Genomic DNA, 12017 nt, shown 5'->3' with positions numbered 1-12017 from the left:
GACCTTTTCTTTGTGATACAATGTCTATGTGAAACACTGATAAAGTCCATTGACAATATCCAGTTATATAGCATTTACAACTTTTATATTTACTATCTATTCCTACTCAGAAATGGAATTTCTGTTGCTTTCTATTCTAGGAAATAGCTGAGAGATGGTGGGCAGAAGAGGCTTTTTTGATGTCTTTGACAAGTTTTCATTTTTGAAAACTCGTATTTTTGAGCATTGGCTGCTAAAAGGAATCAGAATGCTCTTAACACAAGACAGCTGCTATTTTAACTCTGGATTTAATTTTATAAAGGCTGGCATCCTTGGAGGGTTTTATTTGTTTGTTATGTTTTTTAAAGAAAAAAATGCAGCAATTACCTTAAGAGAGTTTTCAATAATGTTTTGCAGAATGATGAAAACCAAAATCTTGATATCACATTGCAAGTGGTAGCTGTACCTGTCACTGCAAAGCTGTATTTCTCTTGAAGTCATCTCTGGATCCAGTCATCCTCTCCTTTTATTTCTTCAGGACAAAGGTTTCATTTCACAAAAATCTCAGTATATATTTTCTTCCCTTGTTTTCATAACCCATAATAACAGAATTCTGATCTTTGAGCCGAAATACACTATTGTAGGAATGTTCCCCTACACCACTGTCATCAGTAGAGCTACAAGATCAAAAGATCTACAGCAGTGAATTGGATCTTTAAATATTTACACTTCTATCTATGCACTTTGACTGAAATCTAGAGGACTTGCACAATCATAAGATTTTGTAGTTTCTCCCTACCTACCTGTACAGACTGTAGCAATATACAATCTCAGCATGTGTATGATTCAGGTCAATAATATTCTGTCACTTCAGCAGAGAAAATAGATATTAAAGCATCAGTTCAAATAATTGATAATATGACCAGTTATCTCTTGGGCTCGAAGTTGTGCCTTTACTCAGTAACAATCCACATTGTTAAACTCCAGCCTTTGAATATGCACTCTCATAATGCAGAGCTTAAAACCCTCAGGGAAATGTAGGTCAGGAGACAGCTGCAGGGCTATATGCAGTCTGGCAGAACCTAGGAGTTGCTTGGATCACCTGCTGAATTCTGTTGGTGTTAATAATTTTCAGTTTAAAAAAAAAAATGGAAAAGACAGAATATGATATCTTCTTCCCTACTGACTGGATGCTTAAGCTACAGTAGATCCTTTGCTGATATTTGACGTTTTTTATATGTTGACAAAGTTGTATTCAGACAGAGTAAATGCTTAAGAACATGAACAAGAGGACAGTCAACAAAATGATGCAGTATATGTACACATGTAATCAAGACGAAACAAGAGCTGCAATAGAATTTATTTGCTTAACAAAGAAAAAACATCGTTGTAATAATTTCCTGCGATTTTAAAGAGAATACCCGGAGAAGATGGGGGTTTTTTTCTGTTTCAAAATTGTACTTATGAAGGCTTTTTTTAATTAAACAGGGCTGTTGACAATTTATTCTGTTCAGAAAGGCTGTGGATGTTGTCTATCTTGACTTTAGTAAGACGTTTGACACCGTTTCCCAGAGCATTCTCCTGGAAAAACTGGCTGCGCGCGGCTTGGATGGGCACACACTTCTCTGGGTAAAACCCTGGCTGGATGGCCGGGCCCAAAGTGTTGTGGTGAACAGAGTTAAATCCAATTGACGGCCGGTCATGAGTAGTGTCCCCGAGGGCTTGGTGTTGGGGCCACTCCTGTTTAACATCTTTATTGATGATCTAGACGAGGGGATCGAGTGCACCCTCAGTCAGTTTGCAGATGACACCAGGTTGGGTGGGAGTGTTGATCTGCTCGAGGGTAGGGAGGCTCTGCAGAGAGACCTGGACAGGCTGGAGCCATGGGCTGAGGCCAACTGGAGGAGTTTCCATAAGGCCAAATGCCGGGGGCTGTCCTTGGGCCACAACAACCCCCAGCAGCGCTACAGGCTTGGGGAGGAGTGGCTGGAGAGCTGCCAGTCAGAGAGGGACCTGGGGGTGCTGATTGACAGCCGGCTGAACAGGAGCCAGCAGTGTGCCCAGGTGGCCAAGAAGGCCAATGGCATCCTGGCTTGTGTCAGCAATAGCGTGGCCAGCAGGGACAGGGAAGGGATCTGACCCCTGTACTCGGCACTGGTGAGGCCGCACCTCGATTCCTGTGTTCAGTTTTGGGTCCCTCACTACAAAAAGGACATTGAATGACTCGAGTGTGTGCAGAGAAGGGCAACGGAGCTGGTGCAGGGTCTGGAGCACAGGTCCTACGGGGAGAGACTGAGGGAACTGGGGGTGTTTAGTCTGGAGAAGAGGAGGCTGAGGGGAGACCTCATCGCCCTCTACAGCTACCTGAAAGGAGGTTGCAGAGAGCTGGGGATGAGTCTCTTTAACCAAGTAATAAGTGGTAAGACAAGAGGTAATGGCCTCAAGTTGCACCAGGGAAGGTTTAGACTGGATATTAGGAAGCATTTCTTTCCAGAAGGGGTTGTTAGGCATTGGAATGTGCTGCCCAGGGAGGTGGTGGAGTCCCCATCCCTGGAGGTGTTTAAGAGTCGGGTCGACATAGCGCTGACGGATATGGTGTAGTTGAGAACTGTCAATGTTAGATTAATAGTTGGACTAGATGATCTTCAAGATTCTGCGAAGAAGTCACAATTTCTATTACAACCTGGGCAGCCAAAGACTTTTTCAATGTGGAGGTGCTTTTATGTTGCAGTTCAGATGTTACATAACTCATTGTTGTCTACATAACAACTTCATTGTTGTCTGTGTTGTTTTTTTAGGAAGTTATCACAGATAATTTTTTAATGCTTTTTTCGCTTGTGTGTAATATCTTAAATTTACACTTTTTGCTTAATAAGAAATATCTGCTTTTAGATGTTCCATTAAAAATTTGCCAGGGCAGTATGGGACTAAAACCACTTTCTGCTGGGGAATCAGAGGAAATATGAAAGAACTTCTTCACATTCAAACTGTTTTGAAGTACTAAAATTTTAAAATATACTTTTTTTATCATTGAAGAATCAAAATACTTTTCCAGATGCTTAAAGACTGGTTGATATATTTGTCACAATTATGTTAGTTTGATGGAAAATGCATGTGATCATATGTTATTGATATGATATACCTAACCTTTAATATATAAACACATACATTTACATAGTGTCTCTTTCTCTCTCTGAGTATAAAAAAATCATTCCCTCTTTCTGCCAATTTGTTACCTCTTTCAGAAGTTCAACAACACTTTTCAGGGGGCTGACAAATATGTAACCTTCAGAGAACTATTCACTTAGGTACAAGAGAACATCTATGATTTTTATGCGCTTACAAAGCACTGTTTTGCCGGTGCTATTTTATGTCACAAGATACACAGTCTACCATGGATTCTCCAATGCGTATTGTAAATTTCCTGGACAGTAATGGTTTGTGCATAGACTGCACATTCACCCAGTGCCACCAATAAGATTTTTACATTCTCCTACTTTAATAAATTGAGACTGACGACTTCTGAAAGTAGACAAAGTTTACCTTACTTTCAAGGAAGAACAGCTCCCTAGAGAATGCTTAGCATTTGTTCTCCTCTCCTTTTATTTCTTCAGGACAAAGGTTTCATTTCACAAAAATATTTGCAGTTTTATTTTTCCCCTCTGTCCACTTTTCTCAAAGATCTGGCCTTTTGAAAATTGCCCAGTGATGGAGAATATTCTGGAGTTGGAACAAAGGTAGGTCATGTTTTTCTGATACTATCCCTTTGGAGATTCCTTAATGTTATGCCACATGATACTTTAAAACCCACAAAAGTAGAGACCTGTTTTTCTATAAAATCTGGAGCACACTGAGTTCAGTGGCATTTGTATAAAATGAAATTTGTAATGTGTTCAGCCACTCATGCCTGTGATGCAAATTAACATTTTTCTTGTGTCACAAATCAAAAAGGAGTTAAAAAAAAAAACAACAAACAAACAAACCAGTTTTACTTGGCATTGCTGTTATTTAGGAAGAGAGCAACCTCTAGAGGGTAATTCATTCTACCCCAGTGTGAACTCCCTTGCAGAAGTTTCTGTTTATCTGTTTTTTCTCTGATACATGCAAAATTCTTACCTCCAACCATATTACACAAGACATCTGTAGCAGACCAGTGAACTGACTTTAGAGCTTTAAAGCTGCAAATCAGCATGCCAGATACCAGACGATGTCTTAGTTGCTCTAGAGCATCTGAAGTGGGATTGAAAAAGATTAGATTGAAATCCCCGCTTTGCAACCCGAGTGGGAAACAGCTATATATTTCCTGCCTTCATTTACATCAAAGCAAGATGATTGCTTTCGTTATGTAGTATTGAAAGTTACTACTGCTATTCCATGAAATATCATCCTGTAAAGAAGGCAAGTTGTAACTTGACAGAAATGATATCTGAAAAAATGCAAAGTCAGCTTTATACAAGGTGCCTATAAATACAGTCCATAGAAGTGCTGTTATTGTAAACGCGTTGAATGTCTGAGCAGATATTATCACTGAGTCAACATATGAAAGTAAAAAAGGAATTCTACCACAAGTACGAAGGAGAGAAAACCAGGACTAGCTACCATAGAGGGAGATACTTTTCTTCCTCAGTTGTCCGAACATCTTTGATCATTGTTTGATTTTTAAAAGTTTGATCTAAGATTGATCAGCTAGGTAAGTTAGTGCATAGTGTATAGGTTCTTTATGCATGTCTTCTCACTGCTGCTACTTGGTGTTTCATAAACCAACCCATAGCAAATAACTGTCTTTAGGCCCCAAAAGTCTTGTGTGTTGCTTTTCATCATTGCTGCCCACTGAACTAGAAATTGGTAATAGCTTTTTGCCCATTGGCAATAGTTTTGAAACCAGCACAAAAAAAAAAAAAAAAGAAAATTACAAGAGTTATCACTAAGGCAATGAAAGAGAAACGCCTATCAATATAGTCCCACATAAACAAATTAACTACTCTAACTTAGAAATACAAGAAATGCAAATCATTCCAATATATTTTCTTTGGTTTTAATTAGTTATGACTCCTCAGAAAATTTATAGAAGTTGAACTGCTGATATAAGCAGAGCTGAAAATTAAAACACGCCTTAAGCTATAAACAGGTTTTTACTCTTTTTTTTTTTTTTTACTTCCATTTCTCTTGTGTCTGCCTGTAATGTATAATGTCAAAGGAATTCTCAAATTATGAATAATAAGTGAGTATTCTCCAAATTGCTCCAGTAGTCACCTTCCATGGTGTTATCACTGAATCTCAGCTTCCTTGATTTTCCTATGACATCCTTTCTTTTCTTAGTTCAGAAGCTTCATCTAAAAAGGTAACGATGATGGAAAAAGGAATATGAAAACAGCCTTGTATACAGTGTGCAGTCTGGCTTAATAAACTACCACATCTTCAGAGTGCGAAGAGGTGATGCAGAATTTCCCATGTGTAACTTCAGATCCACTTCAGATGAATCTTAAGTTCTAATTACCATGTTTGTAAAGCACAGCCCAAATTTTAGAAAGTTTAGATCATTAAATGAGACAATTGCACAAGGAATCAGATAAATCTTTCTTTCCCTATGTTGGCGTTGTTAATTTCCTTTAGCAGTCAGCCCTTTCATCTCCAGCGAGTCCTGGTTCTTGTCATACTTCTCAGGGGTGAAGTTCACAGTTTAAATCTGTTGAGATAAAAAGATCTTTCCTTCCAGGCCTAGAAGAATTAGATCTGTAGTTCTCATCATCCTAATGCTATTGCTGCTATTCTATACACTTCTCTTCCCTGTCTATATGCTGTATCTGTTTTCAGGTATCAAACCAATTTCTCAATCCGTGACCCCTCTCCTCCTTTCAGACTAGCTTTGTTTATATAACTTGTCCTGGTTCATCTAGGATAGGGTTAAGTTTCCCCAGCAGAGAGGGGGAAGGGATCTCCAGCCAGGTTATTCATACCATGCTGATGTCATGTCCAGCACGGCAGCGCGGGAAGCTTTCCTTTGTGGCTTTGGTTGCGGGAAGCACGCACGATGGGCTGATGTGTTCACTGCGGTATTTCTCTGTATATCTTTTGTCTTGTTTAGTGTTATTACTGTTTGTTGTTATTATTGCTGTTGTTGTTGTTCAGATTGTTTATTACACTGTTGTATTAAATTTCTCCTTATTTTGACCTGGGGTTTGTGCCCTACTTGGTCCAAGGGTGGGGGAGGGACAACGGCAACATGGTCTCCAGTCCCGGCAGGGCTTAAAACTATCACAAACTTTTTAAAAAAAAGATTTTTTGTTTCCCTCAGTAAGTGCCTTCCTAGGTCATCAGTGTCCGTCTTCATACTTGGCTGCTTGTAGCTTTTACAGTGTGGGGGATTTTTTTGTCTCATGATAAGATTCTTCTCTTAGAAGTTGCTGTCTTTCTGGCTCTTCTCTCAATGTGTCCTCCAGCACTTTTTGATAAGGAATGTAAACAATTAAAACATGGAAGCTTTGAAAATCAGAATAGCTTTCAGGATGTATTTGTTACTGCAGTGTGGCTAAACTTTTATTGTCTATTAATTTTGTTGATATACCTTTACACAGGATTGTCCTCAAGAATAGAGAGCGCTGAATGGAACATTAGAGACATGATTTCTGTATTAAGCCAGTTTAATTAGCTTTCGCCATTTTCTACTATCTGTGATTCTCTGATCTTCAGAAAATCAGTTCCTAGGTGCAGTTTCCTTCTCTGTAAGAATGTTAAGGATCTCATTGGCAAAGTATTCTAAAAGATTTAATAAGGAAGAAAAGTATGTGAGAGCTGAGTTGTTTTACAGCATTTTATTTATATGTACACAAAGGCATGTGCTAAGTTACTATATGTAACTCTGTAATAGTGGGAGTAATAGTGAGAATTAACACCTCTGATGATACTGGGAACAGAAAATTTCCATGCCAGTGCCCAAATGATTACAGTTTGTGAAACTGCATTGAAGGAAAAGCTTTACACTGTTTTTCTGAGAATGCTTGTAATTGTGTTGGTTGTTATAGAACCTCCTGGATATATGTCATATCACATCTGCTTCTACAGAAATCTAGTTATTACTCAAGAGAATGCAAATAACATAAATTCACCATAGTAAATTTTTGAAATTAAAAATCTGATTCTGGCTCCTTTGCCCAAAATTGTGTGTGGTACTAATATTTAATTCTATGATGCTTATGATACAAGAAAAACAATTTAATATTGAAAGAATAAATTTAACATTAAAAGAAAAAATGTCCTTTTTTTCAATTTGTATTTATTTTGTGTAGTATATAAATGTCGGTTCCTTGTTTGGCAAGACCTTCCACCCCAGAGAAGCATGGTTTAATTATAGTTCTTTTCAGTTTTTCACTGTAACATTTGAATTGTCTAGTTTTTCCATTTTGTCATTTCGGTCTTCTATTTTTATTTTTCTCACAGTTTTTATTTATTTTCCTCACAATTTTTCCCCCATCTGTCCACAGTTGTCCTTATAGCATACATGCTCACATCTCAATGCTCTTTCCTTTAATTCTTTGCCAGTCTCCGTACTTAAATCCTTTCATTACTGCTAGATTCCTGCTCAGGATTCCTCACTTTCTCTTTGCTATATTTGGTCTCTGATGCTTTTCTTTTCAGCCCACATTTTCATCACTGCTTCTGTAGCTATATGGTGATACTGAATCATTCACTGGTTTTTTTTAGATTTATACCAGAGGATAGGAGGAGGAGGTTATGCTTTCCTGTTCAGATTTGAATACTAGGCTTTCTTTGGTTATAGGGCCAGGAAGATTCACACGGACAAAATTTTGTAGGATTTTCTTACTTGTATGGACAACGTAGCTTAACTGAAGTGTTTGGGTGTTACAGATACCACAATAGCGTATGAAGCAGAAATGAAAGACTGTTTTATTATTGGTAATAACACTTGCTGTCACCTTTTGGATTTAGCAGTATAATATCTGAGAATTTTTTCTCTTAGGATGAGAGACATGACAGATGTTAATATTAATGCTTAACTCATAGATATAATGTCACTTACTACCAATACGGAATTACATTTCAAGCTGAGTCCTTGAACATATCCTTAACACTGTCGTATGATTGTCATTATTGGTTGTAACTTGAAATATAATTCTCCTTAGAACTATCACTTTAAATTTGTTTTCTCTTTCTGTTGATAAGTACATGTGCTAAAGAGTGCATATGGGAGTGTTGCACTTCTCTAATGACTTCGGTGAGATTTCTAGGTGACCACTCAGATTTCAGTTTATTGTGGTAGTATTGGTGCTGAGGGAAAAAAAGAACAACATCATACAGAGTAGGGCAGGACTGTGACTGTTTTCTTGCAATAAAGCTTAATAACACAGACTCTGTACATTACATAGCACTTGGCCTTGTAGCTTCTCTGGACCCTGTGTAGTACCCGATGGAGCTGAGATTTCACTATTGTGTGGGTTTTTCTCTTCCAAGTTTATTTAATAGTGAAAGTTGCATTGCAGCACAACAAAGCAATGTTATCATGTCATGAAAGGAAGTTATGTGCTGCAGAGTGTGTAGCACAAGGCTGTTTAGGGATGCTTAAGGATCTGCAGGCTGTTGGAATAATATTGAAGCACTGTGTAAAATGGGAGGAGACACACCTGGTGTACTCTTGCCCATACTGTCTTCTGGGAAGGATCCCTGGTGTATGTTATTAACTCTGACTGTGACTGGGTTTTATCTGAGAGAGTCCTAGTTGGCCCAGATCAATAAAATATCAGGAACAGTTCTAAAATTTAGTAGCATGAACATTTGGTGTTCCAGAGATCATACTTGTTCCCTGGCCTTGTTTTGTTTAACAACCTGCAACTGCAGGACATAAAAAGAGACACTGTTAGAGAGGAGCTCTGCTAATAATCTGTAACAAGTTCCATTTCAAGGAAGCAAAGCAATTAAAGTTGGATTCTGAACAACTAGAAAGTCAGTGGAGTTTTCATGCATATGGAGGCGGTGATGATGAAGCTTTCTTCTGAATGTAGAAAGGCAGAAGCAGCAGTCATCACCTTATATATATACTGTGAACATTAACTTATTTTTATGCAAAATATGTATTCATTTGAAGTTCCCTACTAATCACAGATATGTGCGTTTATTTCTGCTCTTGGGCTGAATCTAGAGCTTAATCTGCAACTGCTTTGGCAGCTGACAGACAGACCAGCTGAAGGTCATTTTGTATTCTATGGTGGTTTCCCTCTTTGAACCACTGAAGATTTTATCTGTGTCCTCCAGCAACATTAGAAAAGTTGAGAATGACAGTCTAGCACAAAAAAAAAAAAAAAAAAGAGTGGCAAATGGGCAAGATATTATTTAAAAATAAGCAAGTGAAAGCTTTTTATGCAACATTATGTAGCAGAAAGATAAAACAGCTGCTTACCCCCTGATTACATGAATATATATGCTGAAAAATTAAAAGACATGCAGGCAGTCTACCTATTTGTAATATGTGTTCAATAAGATTATTTGCTTGTTTTAGGCGTATTTTAAAATAGATTACTAAGATTGTTCATGTACTTCATTTAAATAAAATACATGTTAAAGAATGAGCTGGTCCAAATTTGTAAAATAAGACTTGAGACTTCTCTGTATATCTTAGAATTAGACATGCAGAGCTTAGTAAAGCCTCCACGGGTAGGTGTAGACTGTAATTATGGTCTTAAGGCCACTGCTCAGTCTGCTTTAGGGGAGAGTTTTATTTATACAATAAATGCAATCTGAATTTCAGAGATATCAAACTTGACTTCTTCAATCAGTTGACTCAATTATAACACAGGACACTTGGTTCCCTTTCTAGTTGCAGAATAATGTGGAAATAATTTATTTCTTAACAATAAGATAATAAAAAAAATCAGCATTAATGAGAATACCACAGAATGTTTTCATAAGGTTTCATAAACACAGATTTAAGCAATAAGGAGAAGAGTGAAAGTTTAGCAGAGTTTTTATAAATATGAAAGAAATATTTCTGCATGTCATATGCTACAGCTATATAGGAATTTTCCACAACCGTATTGCAGAAGTAAATATTGATTTATTATATATCTTTTAATCACCTCTGTGTTGCATTTCTTCTGCAGGTTATTGAAAATACTTTTTTATTTTGCGTTTGTGTAGTAAGTAACTTTAGAGAAAAGAGTATGTTTTATAATAGGTATTTTATAATCTCTATGGAAATATAATTTCCACAACGTGATGATCTTACTCTTTGTCAGATTTTTTCAGATGAAAGAATGTTCTGTTCATCTCATTCTGGTTTCAATATATTTCTGTATATGGAATGAATATAAATTGTATTATAAGTGGCTGGTGTCATGCCTCTAAAGAGGAAGGTGGCATGAATCTTGGGATTCAGTCATCAAAAGTACACCTTGACATCAATAAGTAGAAGAGGACTTCAAGGCCTGATGCAAATAAATAAATTAACACAAAACATATTTTGCACCCACTGCGAGCGATAACAATACTTAATGTAACAAACACCATGCTGGAGATTTCCAAGAAGATAAGTAGGGAGGGTGGAGAAGAAAAGCTAATGAATTTTAATGCAGGGGAACCTGATGCTCGGTTCTTGGCTCAGCAGCAAGGGTGTCACTTTCCACTTCATATATATTTCTTGTGTGAAACCTGTTACCAATTATATTATGTTATGATATGCTGATGTGGGGCTATACTACCGTTTATTCTTCTCTGTACCACTTATCACTGTGATAAGTGAGTAAAAAAGAATGTTTTAAAATTTGCCACAGAGCTTGACAGAAGATGCAGCATGAAGAGTAGTCATCTGGTAAACAGTTTGTATCAACTTTAAATAAAAAAATTAAATTCTCCATTCAAATATGCATGTAGAAAGTAATCAGTCCTATGGGCTAAATTATGCCACACTAGCTGTATTGTTGCACTAGATTTTTACAAAGTGCCACAGACTTTATTTTTCCATAGATTATGATAAACGCATTTAATGCTGTACCTAAAGCATTAAGGAAATAGAATAAATTTTCCGGCTTGTTAAGAATAGGAAGAAGAAGCCCAGCAGACTTATTTTTGCACTTATTACCTCTGTGTTGTTAAGAATTCCAAACCCACAATCCCACAATTTGAAAACTGTGTGACTGTTAATCATGGACAAACAGTACAAGAGGAAAGCTCTTTTCTTCCAATTTATCTTCCTATTTCTCAGTCCCCACCTCTCTCTCTCCACAACCACTCATTTCTCTGGTTTCTCACTGTCTCCAATTTTGTTTGATTTATCTATGGGCTCTTATTCGGGGGCCAGTACTTTTACAGTGGTGGCAACAAAATTAAATTTTACACATATGAATATATCTATCTATTACCATAGCATTTCTTCCACTTCACTCTCTCTATGCCCCTTAATTTCTTGGATTTAAAGGGATATGGGTAGCAGCTTACTAACCTAATTAGTGCCTGTGAATGCTCTTGCAATGTGTGTGTAATAAGCATTACTATTTTAATTGACTGCGATATATGCCAGATGAACCTGTAGGTAACATAGTAGTGACAAAATCTTACGCCACATCTCCCATTAGCTTACTTACCTTTAACCTCTACCAGTTTAACATATGTAATATCTATTCTTTTCCCCTTCCTTTCCCTCTTCCCTTCTTCCTCCTGACCTCTCCACAGCATGAGTCTTTGGCCATTGTTTTCTGCTTCATTGTTTTCAAATGTTTTCTGAAAACTCACTTGATCTTTAAAACCTGTCACAAATAGTAAAACATGAAAGTCCTATTTTAACTTTTGCTAAAAAACATTTAACATTTTTCTCAGAATCAAGAGGATTTTATGTTGTGGATGAATTCCACCACAGATATTCTCAGAATTGCAGGCATTTACATTTACAAGTGTCCATATACTGCCAAGAGCATAACATGGGATTAGAACACTTGCAAACTGGGCCCAAAATGTTTGTCAAAGTTCATTTGTTCATTTAGACTCTAAGAAAAGTGCATGAAATAATCCTGTTTATGTGTTGCTAATTATTT

At 37.2% G+C, this 12017-nt stretch overlaps 1 protein-coding gene across 3 annotated transcripts in view; it reads left to right on the top strand.

Moving 5' to 3' along the window:
• CDH18 (cadherin 18) overlaps positions 1-12017 on the top strand; it is a 582223-nt gene that overhangs the window by 561015 nt on the left and 9191 nt on the right. The window lies entirely within an intron of this gene.

The sequence above is a fragment of the Athene noctua genome, chromosome 2 (genome assembly GCF_965140245.1).
Source record: "Athene noctua chromosome 2, bAthNoc1.hap1.1, whole genome shotgun sequence".
Taxonomy (NCBI): Eukaryota; Metazoa; Chordata; class Aves; order Strigiformes; family Strigidae; genus Athene; species Athene noctua.
Note: the sequence above shows the minus strand (reverse complement) of the source record. Positions and strands in the feature narration are given on the sequence as shown.